Source organism: Eleutherodactylus coqui, chromosome 12, assembly GCF_035609145.1.
Source record: "Eleutherodactylus coqui strain aEleCoq1 chromosome 12, aEleCoq1.hap1, whole genome shotgun sequence".
Lineage (NCBI taxonomy): Eukaryota > Metazoa > Chordata > Amphibia > Anura > Eleutherodactylidae > Eleutherodactylus > Eleutherodactylus coqui.
This window is the reverse complement of record NC_089848.1, coordinates 42,301,216-42,317,379: the sequence shown is the minus strand read 5'-3', so window position 1 is coordinate 42,317,379 and position 16,164 is coordinate 42,301,216. Positions and strand designations below refer to the sequence as shown.

General features: G+C 43.4%; 1 protein-coding gene across 1 annotated transcript in view; it reads left to right on the top strand.

The window, feature by feature from the left end:
* Positions 1–1,305: 1,305 nt before the first annotated feature.
* LOC136586667 (collagen alpha-6(VI) chain-like) overlaps positions 1,306–16,164 on the top strand; it is a 143,490-nt gene continuing 128,631 nt past the window's right edge. The window contains exon 1 of the mRNA XM_066584829.1: positions 1,306–1,356. The gene's annotated coding sequence lies outside the window, so the exon portion shown is untranslated. The remainder of the gene's footprint in view (positions 1,357–16,164) is intronic.

Here is a 16,164-nt window from a genome sequence, read left to right as displayed (position 1 = left end):
AGGGTTCTGTTGAATTAATCCTATAAATTGAAAACTGGCAATAAGGCTACCAGGACTTGAGTCATCTTGTGTGTCTAAATTTGTTAGTGATGATCTTCGTAGAAAAACGAGAGACTTTAACTATGTGTGAAGTCACCACTGTGCTCTTTCCAAGGGGTAAGTCCAATGTTAACTTTATTACTAGCACAAAGTAGAACAAAGCAACGTGCAGTGGTCCAATCACAGGGGACAGCACCCTAAGTTACACCTTATTGCAGTAGAAAAGTAGCAAATCATTACAAAGTTTAGCACTGACGAGTGTAATGGGGTCTATCCACTTTCCTCCCAGCTGCCCAGCTTTTGGACGGAAGAAAAAGCGCAGCGCTTTTTTTTCCAGTACTTTGAGCCCGGATCTGTGACGGAGGTTCCAACGCAGATCTGAAACTAATCTAAGAAATGCGTGAAGCACTGCGTAATTGTGCAGGAAAAAGAACAAATCTTGAACTCATTAGACTAATTATGGTTGGGAGCTTTGGTACATATTTTCTTTACAAAAAGTACAGTAAAATACACCGATGCGCGCGCCAAAAACTATGTTCATTCTGAAAAATGCTGCACTCCTGGGTGCATACGCTTGTGTGAATCTGGCCTTAGTGTTGCCTTATAAACACTGATGCAAAATATGGATAAAGAAACTGATGTTTGAAGATAGACACAGGCTAATTACACTGTAACCAAGACAAGAGAAGGTATATTGCTACCAGAACTACATATCCATATATCATATGAGTTGGCAATTATTTTCACAACATTTGGGGTAAAACTAGAGATGAGCGAGCGTACTCGGAAAAGCACTACTCGCTCGAGTAATTTGCTTTATCCGAGTATCGCTGTGCTCGTCCCTGAAGATTCGGGTGCCGGCACGGAGCGGGGAGCTGCTGGGGAGAGCGGGGAGGAACGGAGGGGAGATCTTTCTCTTCCTCTCTCCCGCCCGCTCTCCCCTGCTCCCCGCTGTACTCACCTGTCAGCCGCAGCGGCACCCGAATCTTCAGACCCGAGCACAGCGATACTCGGATAAAGCCCATTACTCGAGCGAGTAGTGCTTTTCCGAGTACGCTCGCTCATCTCTAGGTAAAACAACAGAAACTTTTTTTTACATATAAAATTCATGGTGTATTACCCCATAACTCCCCAGGGAATTCTTTACAATTCCTGAGAATTCCATCTGTTTGAGTGTATGTCTAAGGGGAGTTCCATGCACAGCACAGGGGGTGGGCTCTGCCTTCATTTAAATAAGATACTTCATCAGTTAGTGAAACATTTGCAAGAACATTCTGAAAGCTCTATTTGATTGAATGGGAATTTCTCCATGTACTTGTGAGTAATCCAATGCTGCTGTCAGATGTAGCTTTTCTTTCTTGTTCTCTCATGTGAATTTCTAGAAAGCCATAGTATGTAGCAGAAGGGATCATGTCCAGAACATTAGACTGACTGCCTGCTATTCCTAATAACATCATATTGTTTATAACTATTGAATTGTTCTGCATGAAGCTGCCATAAAATGAGATATACAAAATGTTTTTATTTGTAAAGAATCAGTTGGGTGAGGAAAATGTTATTCAATTCTCCAATAACAACATTTGATGATACATTTTTATGTAAAGACACAATGTTTATGTTTTAGAAATGTATCAGTTTGTGTTTGAGTGATACCGTGTTTCCCTGAAAATAAGACAGTGTCTTATATTAATTTTTGTTCAAAAAGGTTTAACTTTTTTACATGTATAGCTGCCTGGACACTATTTTAATTGACTTTTTTAATTAACTGTTAGCGGGCTTAATTTTGGAGTAGGGCTTATATTTCAAGCATCCTCAAAAACCTTGAAAAATCATTTTGCATCCTCAAAAATTCTGGAAAATCCTGCTATGTCTTATTTTCATGGTATGTCTTATTTTCAGGGAAACAGGGTATAAACAGCTAATCATTGACCATATATTAGTTTGCAAGCAAAAACTCATTGGAGACTGGAGAATAAATGAATGGTTGTAGGATAGTTTATGGGGTAATTCAATGAATGGAAACAATTCTAGGCATTCTATGATTATCTTATGACTTTAATGACTCTAATGTGAATACTTTATAAATCAGGACAATTGAGACTTACTCAATAGTATGTAATAATGTACACTTTATCTGTTACAATTTTTTTTACTTTAGGGCTCGTTCATATCAGTGTTAGGGAGTCCTATGTTCCTGTTCCATTCAGAGAGCAGAAAAACAGCCCCCCCCCCCCTGACCGAACAGTTCTGTCTTATGACGGAACTGAACGGCACCGAACAGAACCCCATTGGGGTCTGTTCCATTTCCGGACTGCAGTCCGGCATTTCGCCAGATTTTCCAGGATGTAATAGTGTCTGCTGTGCTATTTTGTCCTATTTTCTAATGGACGGATATCACATGAGGGATGCTGATGTGAATGAACCCTTAGCAGGATGCTAAGTGTAAAGATCCTGCAGTGATTTTAGTTCTAATGCATTTGGTAAAGTTTTCAGCATAAAAAGAACATTTAGATGAGTAAGTAAATGATTGTTGAGAGATCATTCAATGTATCCAGTTCATAGATTTGTGACGAGATGGATACATTTAAATATAATAAATTGCTTAAAATGTATAAATTTACATTAAAAAGGTTGTCTGCTTAAGAAAACTCAATTTATTTCTCAGTTAAAGGGGTTTATTTAAACTCTATTAAATTTAGTAAATACTGTACACTTGCCTACAAAAGGTGTCCCAGCAGTTCCAGTACTAGGGTCAACCTAATTTTTCTACATCTTCCCTGCAGTTTGTGCATGGGATTGCATTCACTGTAAGTCTGCTAAAACTACATATCCCATCAGCCCACGCACATTCTTTATCTCCTGTCACAAGCCACCTTTGCCCCATCATCTGTGCTGAACTCCTCCATAGACGTCTCTTTTTTCCGCCTGGCTCCTTTGTGCAACTGTGGAAATACTTTTTTCCCATTTGCTAAGGCTGCAAATGCTCAGAAATTAGAGCAGACCTGTTCTCATCAGTGCAAGTTACCAACTGATTATTATGAGATCATTGCAATAGACTTTTCAGAAGTCTGGAAATCCTTTTAATGGAGGGGGTGTCTTTTCTTTTTCCTTCCTGTATTAGCTGAAGCAGAGGGTAACTACAAAGACAGTCCATTCATTTTAATGAGGACCATATAATATTTACTTTCACTCATGGTGATGCTGCAGGGATATTGTACACTTGCTGCCATGTTCTTCCAGAGATAGCAGCTGGCTGCTAAATCCACAAGAAGAATGAAGATGCACACTCTTCTGGCGGATTTCATAGAAAGGCTGTGGATAACAATGGGGCTAATCCCCATGTGGGTCTATAGCACATCCTCCATATGTCTGAAGCAGATATCCAAGTGACAGCATTGGTTTTCTGCTATGGAAACACATGTAAAATACACATTGGATTTAATCCTGACATGTGAACATACTTTACCAGTGCCAATACACCTTCAATCACTGTGAGGGCTGTTCCACGTGGCTGTATGCGCAACTATGCTTGCCATTACGGAGTTTTTTTTCTCCGGCCGTTCAAACTCTGAGTTTGAAAAAAGCAGCAGGAAGATAGGTCTTGCCAGGGGCTTAGCTAAAGACTCATCGGGCCCGGGTGCAAAAGTTTATTCTGGGGCCCCACAACTTCTCTTAACCCCTTAAAGCACAGGTGTAAGTTGAAGCTGCAAAACCTGTAACAGGGCCCCTAACTATAATGCTTTATTCATAGTACTGGGCTCCCTATATGGAGAAAACAGGCCTTATGGGCCCCCTAAGGCTGCAGGGCCCGGGTGCAACCGCATCCCCTATAGTTATGCCAATGGGTCCTGCCCTATCTTTCCTGCACATAGTATTTACTATGTGTGGGAAATATAGGGCAAGTCCTATCTTTCGTCGCCCATTCAATTAATGGATGAGAATCCCGATCGTGAAAACAAAACCATTGAAATCAATGATTATCATGGCCACATAATAGGACTTAAACATCTGTCAGGGAGAGCTGGAAGGTTCCCATACACATGCAGTAAGGTAGTTGGTTGGTATCACCAAAATTGAACGATTTTTCTCCTATATGTATAGGGACCTTAAAGGGGTTGTCCCGCGCCGAAACGTTTTTTTTTTTTTCAACCCCCCCCCCCCCCCCCGTTCGGCGCGAGACAACCCCGATGCAGGGACTTAAAAAAAAAACCGCACAGCGCTTACCTGAATCCCCGCGCTCCGGTGACTTCTTACTTACCGGTTGAAGATGGCCGCCGGGATCTTCTCCCTCGGTGGACCGCAGGGCTTCTGTGCGGTCCATTGCCGATTCCAGCCTCCTGATTGGCTGGAATCGGCACGTGACGGGGCGGAGCTACACGGAGCCGGCATCCTGCACGAGCGGCCCCATTGAGATAAGAAGAAGACCCGGACTGCGCAAGCGCGGCTAATTTGGCCATTAGACGCCGAAAATTAGTCGGCTCCATGGAAACGAGGACGCTAGCAACGGAGCAGGTAAGTGAAAAACTTCTTATAACTTCTGTATGGCTCATAATTAATGCACAATGTACATTACAAAGTGCATTAATATGGCCATACAGAAGTGTATAGACCCACTTGCTGCCGCGGGACAACCCCTTTAATGTATAACTTAACTTTTTCAAAAGTTCCGTAGGAATCCAGATGCTGAAACCCCCACCAATTGATCAAACAACAGGCAAAAGCGCTCAACTCAGTGCTGTGTCCATTTGGCTGTTACTGCTAGCGGTCTATGGATGCTATAGACTTTCTATGGTGCTTGTACACCTCTCTGAGCAGTGTCGGAATCAACTGAATGGACACAGTGCTCAGATGAGTGCTTCTGCCCGTTTGTTTTAGCAATCGGTGGTGGTCTCAGTGCTCGGATCCCCAAAGCTTCCAATATCTCACTATGATGTTTCAAAACTTTACAAAAAAGTTTAATTATCATTTAAAGTCCCAGTAGCAGGAAACAGTGTGCACAATTTATTCTCGTGGGGCCCTTTTAACAAAATTAATTATCCAGAGTGGACAAAAAACCTATAGATATTTAAATTGCTTAAAATTCCTCTTAAAGGAGTTGTCCAGTTCTAAAGTACCGATGGCCTATTCTCAGGATAAGCCTTCATAATAGATTGAAGTGGGTTCACCACTAGGGACTCCTGCTGATCAGCTGTTCACTGAGCTAGTGCATTTGTGTACTAAGCTGATTTCTGCAGGAAACAGACAGCTCCATTCTCTCTGCAGTGGCCAAGGTTGGTATTACAGGCTTCAATTGAAGTGAATGGGTGCAATGCCAAGCCTGACCACCACAGTGAGAATGGAGCTGTCTGCTTCCTACAGAAATTATCTCAGTGCACGAGCACATTGCCTGGAAATTTGCTGATGAGTGGAGGTTCCAGGTAATGGACCAAGCTACTGTTGATAGCCTAATCTAAGAATAGGTCATCAATAGTTTACAACTGGACAACTCCTTTAAATTTGTGCTTTTTAAGCCCAATTAAAGCATTTCCTATAATAGAAATCCGGATTGAAGATGAATTTATAAGTAATTTACTGTTCTTATTTTATACTCTAATCTGCTTGACTAATAGTATTAGACATAAACTTCAGACAAAACAGAACTAATTCTGTGTTATTCATTTTCTTTGGTGAAAGTTTTTATTTGATATTGAGGAGACCATACCAAACTCTTATTAACTATTAATAAAGAATAAATAGGGAAACTGGAAGCTTTCGCGCTGACTGGAGGAGTTTGGTGTCAGACTTACCTTTCTTTAGTAACTGTAATAAAGTATTAGAAGGCTATACTAAAGTGAAATAAAACTGGAATGATTTAATTCCGTTTTTCTTGGCTGGCGGCACATGCTGCACACCCTGGAAGCTACCCAGGATATTTCTTACACTCAGCAGTGGGATGTGACCGTGTATATTGACTTTAGTAGTACCGTTTTTAAAGCAGGTAAATGAATAGCAGGGATGGATTTATGGGTATACAACAGCACAGGATACGTCACAATTGCACTCTAAAGCCTGCAGATGGCCAAGCACTGGGCTGACGTTCTCTGACAGTCTGGACTGCTGTGCCATATCCTTACCTGCTTATCTAAAGAAGGCTGAGAGGAGACTTAATAGCTGTCCACAAATATCTGAAGGGCTGTCACAGTGCAGAGGGATCAGCCCTATTCTCATCTGCACAAGGAAAGACTAGAAGCAATGGGATGAAACTGAAAGGGAGGAGACACAGATGAGATATTAGACAGTAAGGGGGATCAATGAGTGGAACAGGTTGCCACGGGACGTGGTGAGTTCTCCTTCAATGGAAGTGTTCAAGCAGAGGCTGGACAGACATCTGTCTGGGATGATTTAGTGAATCTTGCACTGAGCAAGGGGTTGGACCCGAAGACCCTGGAGGTCCCTTCCAATTCTACCATTCTATAAATTGCCATTGTGCCACTGCAATGTTCTTCATTCACTTGAGGAAACAATTTCTCACTACATGTAATAGTACACTTAGATTGCATTATCCCCCTCCCCTACAGTGGCCAAGTGTTCTGCTCTGAAAACTGATTGCAGTGATTTTCCCACCAATGACCAGAGGACTGAGGTGACTAAAAGAAACATATAAGTCTTGGTGCTCTTTGTGGAATACAAAAGAGACTATCACACACCTGCTCCCCAGGCCAGATAGTAGAGATTAGGGGCCTCTGGTGGAAGCAGAAAATCAACTTTCATGTTTTTACATATGTTGTTTTTGCTGCAATTTTTCCTTAAAATTAAAGGAAAAATACTGTGATTAGAGATGAGCGAGTATACTAGTTTCGAGTAATTACTCGATCGAGCACCGCGATTTTCGAGTACTTCTGTACTCGGGTGAAAAGATTCGGGGGGCGCCGGGGGGCGGGGGAAGGCGTGGCGGAGCAGGGGGTAGCAGCGGGGAACAGCCCTCTCTCCCTCTCCCCCCACTCCCCGCTGCAACCCCCCACTCACCCACGGCGCCCCCTGAATTTTTTCACCCGAGTACGGAAGTACTCGAAAATCGCGGCGCTCAGGCGAAAAAGGGGCGTGGCCAAGTAGGTTTGCTCATCTCTATCTGTGATGTTGCTACAATTTTTGTAAAATTGTTTAAAAAATAATCAATTTTATGAAAATTGCAAAAGATTATTGCATTTTGGCATGATTTACTGAAAAGCAATGGAAAATTGCTACTAGAAAAAGTATATGACCTTTAGTGACATCACACAGTCAGATGATCAACGTCCTGGACCAAAGCACTGCAGAGAAGGAGAGTTAGTATGTTAAATGTGTATAGTGTACAGTATGTAGTGTGTGTAGCGTACTGTATGTGTACTCTATGCTTTATGTGTAGTGCATGTAATATGTGCATAGAGTCTATGTGTATAGCGTTTATAAGCCCAGCACTGGATGCTATCCATTGGATTTGATTTGCATAAGTGATGCAGATGGAAACTAATAGATAACAACGTCCTCACTTCCCTTCATCAGTAGATCTTTATGGGTCTGAACACAAGGTCCTGATGCATAACAATGTAGTATGGCTGTAAGTGGGGAATGAGCAAGGGCTCAGGCATGAAACTGGATGGAAACAGCTCCATATTTTTCAGAATGAGTAAGAATCTGATGTGAGTCGGACATGCTGGGCAGCTCTCTTATGGAGGCTTGTGTGGGGATACTGGTCCTTTCTGAGAAACGGGTGGGTACACACTTCTATCATAGTACCTACCTGTATTTAGACATAACTCACAAAAAAAACAAGCCAAATATGTATCACCTGATAGTACAAGGCAGGCTCGATCATCATATTCCCTAGTAGCATACAGAAAGCCAGATTACAATATGAGGGAGCTAAATGTTCAGTGCAGACTCATGTGCAGCCACTCACCTTAACCCAAGATTAGGGGAGGGGTGACTGCAGACAATATAGTCTGCACATATCAACTGATATCAAGGATGCCAGCCATAGATAAGTGCCCCACACCATACAGGAATGCAACCCCCTACTGGCAAAGCAGTGGATTGCCCTGTATCACCCCAATGTGCCACACTGATAAATGAGCGTGTAAGGCTGCATTTTGGCCAAAACACATAAGCTAATGGGCCATTTTATTTAGCTATTAGTGAGGTAGTGTAGGTTCTGACGGACGCATTGCGGCCTTGCAGTAGCCCATCAACTTATGTGTTTTGGGCAAAATGCAAACTAACACCCACATTTCTCAGTGTTTTTTTGCATGCAGTGTGCTATAGATGCTGGGGGAGCCCAGAATGCCCTGCGAGTGTGGCACACTCTAGTGATACAGGGCAATCCACGACTTTGCCAGTAGTGGTTGTATTCTAGTATAGTGTGGCACACTTATCTATGGCTGACATCCTTGGTATTAGTTCACATGTGCAGACTATGTTGTCTGCAGTCACCCCTCCTCTAATCTTAAATTGAGGTGAGTGGCTGCACATTAGTCTGCACTGAATATTTAGTTCCCTCATATTGCAATCTGGCTTTCTGCATGCTACTAGGGTATATGGTGATTGAGCCATTTGGCTTCTTTTTCTGTGAGTTATGTCTTTGTACATTTTCTCTCTCACCTCTGTGATTGTGCCTGTATTTAGAGGTTAGCCAGTGCCAGATACAGGAGAAAAATAAATTTCTGTATCACTGGATAAGTCATTGCTTCAGTGCCCTTCACTCCTCTACCTCCCTATAGGTTTAACAGAATGTGTTGTGACCTTCTTGGCCTTCAAGGTTAGTTTTTCAAGAAACTATTTCCTGCCATATTAGTTATCAGCACTGGCACTCCTGCTAGCCTCTTGGCTCATGGAGCGTACAGATTTCTAAGACTCTTGACTACCGGATCAAACTTAAGAGACATTTATTATTTGCATGTTACATTGTTACCCCATGCCTGGCCAGGCATATTTATCAGAGCAGCACTGTTTTGTATGAAACGTCATCATTAATTACAGGAGCCCCATTACTTCGGAGTCTGTTTGGAGTTGAACTCTTCCAAGCAGAACATTGGGTGTTAGATGCTCGTGCCCAAGGAGTACCATCACACCTACTGATGCGTAGTCTTGGTTGAGGTTACATCCCAGCCTGGGCCACTTTCACAAATGGCTGCTACCCCAAGGCTTTCAATGTCAACAGCTGGCTCAAGTTCCCCCAGGGCCTATACCCGACTTGATCTGGTAACAGAACATCTGCTCCAGCTCAAACCATCATTCCCACTGACAACACAAAGGCATCTGGAGAAGAAAAGTACCTGTCATAATAAATGGGATGTCTGGTTTGGGGTCTCACTTGATTTTCAGTCTGGAGCCTGAGTTCATTTTAGCGATTGATCTGAATTAATTTTGAGTTCTGGTCTGGCATGTGAACTATTTGGGGGTCCAGATTCATTTACAGGTCTCGGGGGTATGAGTTAATTTTGTAGACTGTTTTATGCACTTTATTCTTAACAGTAACATCCTATTTAGTATTTGGGAAGAGGGTGGGGCTCGGGGGGGGGGGGGGGGGGTACCAAAGACAATTCTGTCATTTAAAGTGGTTATATAGTTGCAAACTATTGATGATCTATCCTTAGGATAGGCCATTAATAGTAGATCAGCGGGGGTCTGTTGCCCATGACCCACATTAGTCATCTGCCTGCCAAGTCCATACAATTATACACTGAACTAATTTCTACAGGAAGCGGACAGCTCAGTTCTCTTTGCAGTGGCTTGGCTTGTTATTATATGCAAAGTTTTCATTCACTTCAATGAGAAGTTTTCTTGTAATACCAAGCTTCACCACTTCAGTGGGTGTGGAGGTGTCCACTTCCTGCAGAAATCAGTTCAGTGTACAAATGCACTGACTTTGCAAACAGCTGTTTGGTGGGAGTCCCAAGTAAGAGACCCACTGACAACACTTGTGGAAGCTGAGATAAAAGAGCAGTCACAAAAACAGGGACTGGCAGCGTGAGGTCAACAGAGGTACCAGGGATAGCAAAAATAAGCAAGGTCCAGTGAACAAGCCAGGGGTCAGAGTTGTACAATTAGAAGCCTCAACAAGCCAGAGGTAATCAGAAGAAGCGTCACAGTCAATTCAGATGTCACTAGCTGTAAACAGTCTGAAAAATCAGAAACAAACACTAGCTATAGGAGTCACAATATCTTACACTCATGGACGGTCTGCAGATCAGGAAGTAGGTTTTAAAAAGCAATGTAGTATCAGAAAAGGACTCATTATATGAATCACATTTTTGTGTTAAGCATATTTTTTTAGAACTTTTTATGATTTTATTTTTAACAATATGTATTTTTTAAAAATCCTAAAATCCTTCATTTTTCACACTGGCCAGAGCCTAATAATAGTCTGATACTTCCTATTCTATAGAGAGAATTTAGCAGCCGTCATCTCACTAACATCACAGGCAGGATTACACTGGGAGTTAACACCTATATGTAGAGAACACAGGATCCACCATTCATAATAGGTATAACCTCTGACTATCTACTCCTCCCCCCTGCAATATAACCTCTGTACAAGTCATAGAGCGTGTATAGAACAGTCTCCATACAAGTCATTGGGTCCCCTCCTGTTGATTGTGTAAATGGCCCATGAGGCTGCTGTAAAGCATCTATCTAAAAGTCGTTAAATGTAGATGAGAAAGTCATGTACAGACTACAGAAAAAAAAGTGCTATTAGAAAATATCCACAGATTTAAAAAAATGGAAACTGTTTTACCATCTGGTTTTAATTAATACAAAAAAAATGTTGGCGATATAGTCCCTTTAAGGCTGCAGCCCATGATTGCATCTTTGGGCATCAACTGTTCCAGCAACCTGGTGACACAGAGCTGGACTGGAGATTGGTGGAGACAGGGGTTGTAGAAGAGTCAGCCCAGATCCTGGACGGATAATTAATTGGCTTTTCACCCTTATTTGCCCTCTTGTAAGACATAATCAAATTGAATGCATATGTACATGACATAGCTATATGTGTAGGATCCATCGGCTTCTTCAAACACCTATTGTTCTCCAGTTGGCAATGGAAGTAATGTAGCACCCCCCCCCCCCCCCCCCCCACACACACACACACACACACACACACTCCCCACATGTGTCTTCAAAAAAAATTATGCACTCAACACAACTGGCTTTTATTGCCAAAATATTTAATGAAAACTTATTGGATACAATCAGTTCACATGGAATACATACAGTATAAACCTAATTACCCAGAGTGTAACAATCTATAATCCTAAAGCTAATCATGATCCACTTAGTCCATATGTTAATGGAACAGCATGGCGTGACAAGATGCTTTTTCCTCTCTGTGGTTCATGAACATATGCACTAAATGGATTCTTATTTGCTTTAGAATTATTTATTGTTGCACTCTGGGTAACTAAATGCATATTCATTTTTATATTGTTGGATTACTCCCTGACATCATAGAGTGAATCATGTTGTTACGTCCACTCGGCACACTAAAGCGCCACGCCTCAGAACGGATGCAGGATAGTGTCCTTTTAAAACCACAATCACTCACACATTGTTGCAAAGACCAATTGCACCTCTCTAGGCATAGATGGATTGACCCCTGTCCCTTACTAACCAGAGAAAGTAGGGAACCCCTGCCTAAAAGCAGGGTAATCATCCTGATAAGGTCGGCCTCACTGTCTTCCTCTGGGACCTAGCTATTCCTGACCAAGAACCTGGAGATAAGTACAAAACACACATAGGACACAACACTGTTCACACAAACACTGTACACAGAACAAGACTGCACATAAAGTACCCTGAAAATACATACCACAGATGTCACTGTTCACACCAACACACATGGTTGTGCATACAACATATAACTGGATCCCCACCCAGAGGTCTGATGCATACAGATAATAAACCATAGCCAGTCCAAGTGTCCTCACACCAGGGGAATAGAGAGTCAGCCACCGTGCCGACATAGGGAACAGTGTCAGGCATCACCCATCTGACACACACATAGGACATCACATGTCTGGGGGCCACACCTGCCCAGGGATAGGGAGAAACCTGCGGGACGCCTGTACCTGTGTGGTCACCGTACCACACACTGCGCAATGCACGCACCCCAGAATGCAAGGAGGGGAGGGGAGGTGCCCAGACCATCTTCGGGGGGGGGGGGGGGGGGGGGAGACATATGACGCTTTCCGAAGCCTACACAAATTCTAGGGAACTGGGGATGCATTTAAATGCAATGCTCCATTTGTTGCCTAGTAACCAGTGAAAAATTAAAACAAGCAGTTAAAATCCAATATTCCCAAAGCGTTTGATCTACTGATCCATTTTGCTTCTCGCTGCAGCAATAACTGATGCCTATCTTTTCTGAGCAGTCCAGTAGCTCAAGAGCTGCTAACCTCAAAACTTTCCCATTACCTCTATGCTCCTCTCTTACATGTTGGATCAACCTTGTAGCTCCCCTTCCAGTTGCAATAGATGTCATGTGTTCAGCAATACGCTTGTATAGACCCCTTATAGTTTTTCCCTATTTAAAACAGACTGCAGGGACAGAAGATGACATAAACTACTTGCAGTTTAAAAACTGCTTCACCAGCATGTCACTCCACCCAGAGGCGTAACTTGAAGCTCCTGGGCCCTAATGCAAAACCTGTAACGGGGCCGCCAACTATAATGCTTTATTCATAGTACTGGGCTCCCTATATGGAGAAGAGAGGCCTTATGGGCCCCCTAAGGCTCCTGGGCCCGGGTGCAACCGCATCCCCTATAGTTACGCCCCTGACTCCACCCATTCTAATGACTTTTAACTGAGAGTTTCATTCACACTTGTTGTGAGAGCCAAATGGACCCCTCTGAGTTCCCTGTGTGGGCCAAGTTAGTTATTGAGAAGTTTTGAGCACAAAAAGTAACAGACTGACACTATGCTTGTATCAAACCAGTACACTTCTGATATATTAATAACAGCATGGCACATATATACCCCAAATTAGGTAGTAATAGAAATACATGCCCCTAAAAACATAAGAACTCATGATTAGCTAATGATTAACATATGCTATGTCTTAGGGCTTATTCACACTGGTGTAGACGTTTTTGCATTCACCCACCAGCGCCGCAAAAATGTGTGAATGGTCGCACAAATCAGCCGTTTGTGCACCTGTTCACGTGGCCCAGGCTCGGCGCATGTATGTCGAGCCCACAATTCCATTGAGCTCTGCTAAACTGCTTCCCCCCCTTTATGCCCCCTCGCCAGCTCTCGACAAGAGGAGGAGGCAGGACAGGGCGGGAGCTAGTGCACTAAGTTACCGCCCCATGTCGGCAGCCAGCAATGGGAAGGGTGGGGCGGGAGCTTAGCAACTAGCTCCTGCCCCATCCCACATCCTCCCATTGCAAATAGTTGGCAAGGGGCGGACAGAAGGAGAGAAAGTGGAGGGAGTTTAGCAGTCATGCTGCTAAACTCCCTCCCACCTCCCTTTTCCGGCAGCTGTCATAGGCTCCCATAGGAGTCTATGCAGTGGCCGATGAATTCCAGCCAGGAAGATAGTTCTAGGACTCTCTTTACTGGCCAGCATAAAAGCGCCTGGCCGAAATGCACTATCTTGGCTGACCAGGGGCTTTTACGTGGCGGAAAATCGCCCGTCTGATCTGATGCATTGGAATCCAGATCTAAGAGAAAACAAAACTTAACTGAGAATAGACTTGAAGGGTGGTTTCAAGTCACAAAACCATAGAAGAATTTGGCAATATAAATTGATAACTTTTGACACGCTGAATACTGGGTTAAATTATTCATGAGGATTTATTCACTCCCTTATCGGTGTCTAGTTAAAAATATTTGTGTACCTCTTGCAGCATTCCTGGCCTGACGACCCCCACAACAGTAATTCAAGGACCATAAAACTTTCATGCCCTTATCAGTGCCTAATCAAAAAAGTTTGTTTTCTGTTGCAGTATTCCTTTTAAGTGCGAACCAATCCCATCCATATCTGTGCCTTGTCATAAGTATGTATGTTATAAGAGGGTATACATATTCATACCTCTTCAGATCTATTCCATTTTAGCCTGATGAAGAACCCTGCGTAGGTTTGCAAGCTCGCTATAACATCATGTATGTTTGTTAGCCATTAAAAGTTATTATATCTAGAAGACTACTGGGTTTCTCTTGCTGCGAACAATCACACTTTACTCTACTGGCTAACACGGTACCAAACCTTAGTTTCCATTACACCTAATGGAAGATGCACAAATGCATACAAACTCCTTCTTTGAATGGGGTCATATACATGAGCGATTTCTCTCTGCATCGCATCACACTGCAGGAAAATACAACGGCATTCCCATCTTTGGACATTGCTTTGGAACGCTTTGCTCATTGCTTTCAATAGGGCTGGCAAAAGTGTTGCATGACATGCAAGTTGCATGCGAGTTCGATGCAAGGGAAACACTTGCCAATTCCTCTGGAGGATCGCTGCTTCCCTGAAGTGATGCGAGACATTTTTGACACAAAAATGCCTCACATCCACAGGGAAATCGCATGTTGGCGAGCGCGATATCAGGGTGAGTTTCAACTTTACGCCCCCTGCACACCGGCGGGATTTCCGCCAGAATTTCCACCCGTGCACACAGCCGCGATTTGTCCATGTGAAAACACACGCGGAAAACAAATCGCGGCATGTTCTAAGTCCCCGGTGAGGGCTCAGTCACACGGGCGTTGATCCGCCTGTGCTTCTGCTCGATAAGACGGCTGCACTGCAGGTGTGGACGACTCTCCGCACCGGCCGGAAGAAAGAACACATGGCTGGCAATGGAGCCGGTCATGCAGAGAGTCGTCCGCGCGTGGTGTGGCCATCTTATTGTGCAGAAACAAGGGCGGATCGGCGCCTGTGTGACTGAGCCCTGATATGGGACTGTGAAAGGTTTACTAGTAAAGTTCAGGCTGGTCCAGCGCTGTGGAAATATACTTGCTCCACTTTCAGATATCTCCTAGGGGTACAGCCTTGGGGTTCCCCATGGAAACAGGCTTTTGGCAGTTGCCCCGTTTTTCACCCCTGCATGCACTTCCATTTGGCCTTGTATCTTTGTATCTCACAGCACTCGGTCTCCAGTGCTATTATTTGTTCATTGTTTATGCTTTATGTGTCACTCCTCTCCCTCTAATCTCCCACAATGACATCTGCAAGGGATTATTTCATTACGTTAAAGTTAATTAAATTGAGTTAGTGATTGGGATTAGTTCAGCCTTTAGATCCAAAACTAACTTTATTGGTTTTCAAAGACCATTTATCTTCTTTTTCATGAATTGTCTTAGTGGCTTTCCAATCCCAGCAATCAAAACCTATTAGAAAATGTCACAAATACAACACTCCCTATGAATTTGTCATTTCACTTTCAAGCATATTATTATAAATTACAGTCAATAGATTACTGGAGAAGAATTGATTTATTCTGATTGCTGGAATTGGAGTCAGGAAGGATTTTTTTTACCTTTAAGGGCTCGTTCACACAAGCGTGGTTTTAGCGCAGTATAGGCGCGTGAAAAGATTGCACTAACGATTGCATGAATGAGTGATTTGAAGCTATTAAGTCTTGAGCTTAATTAGTGGTGAAATTGCCCATTCACATGATCAGAGCTGCTCCGCCCTCATCCCCGACCCCTCCAATTGCAATTAGATAGAGAGGGGGGGGGAGTTTAGCAGTCACGCTGCTAAACTTCCTCCCACCTCCCTTCTCCCATAGGAGCCCATGCAGCGGCCAACGTATTCCAGCCCGAAAGATAGTTCCAGGACTATCTTTTGGGCCCCACATAAAAGTGCCCAGCGCTATATTGGCCGGCCGGGTGCTTTTATGTCAAGGGAATACGGCCATGTGATCTGATGCACTGGAATCCAATGCATAAGATCATAGCGTATATCGGCCAACTGTGAAAACTGCTGGCCAATATACGCTCGTTTGAAAGAGCCCGAAGGATGTGACACAGGAAATGAAGGCAGCTGGACCTTATTAGGCTTTAATTAGCCATTTAATTGCATGAAAATGAAGAGTTGGGCTTGCGTGTGAACTGGCCCTGCATGCACAAAAACTACAGTAATATGTGCAGGCCTACACGCAACAGGT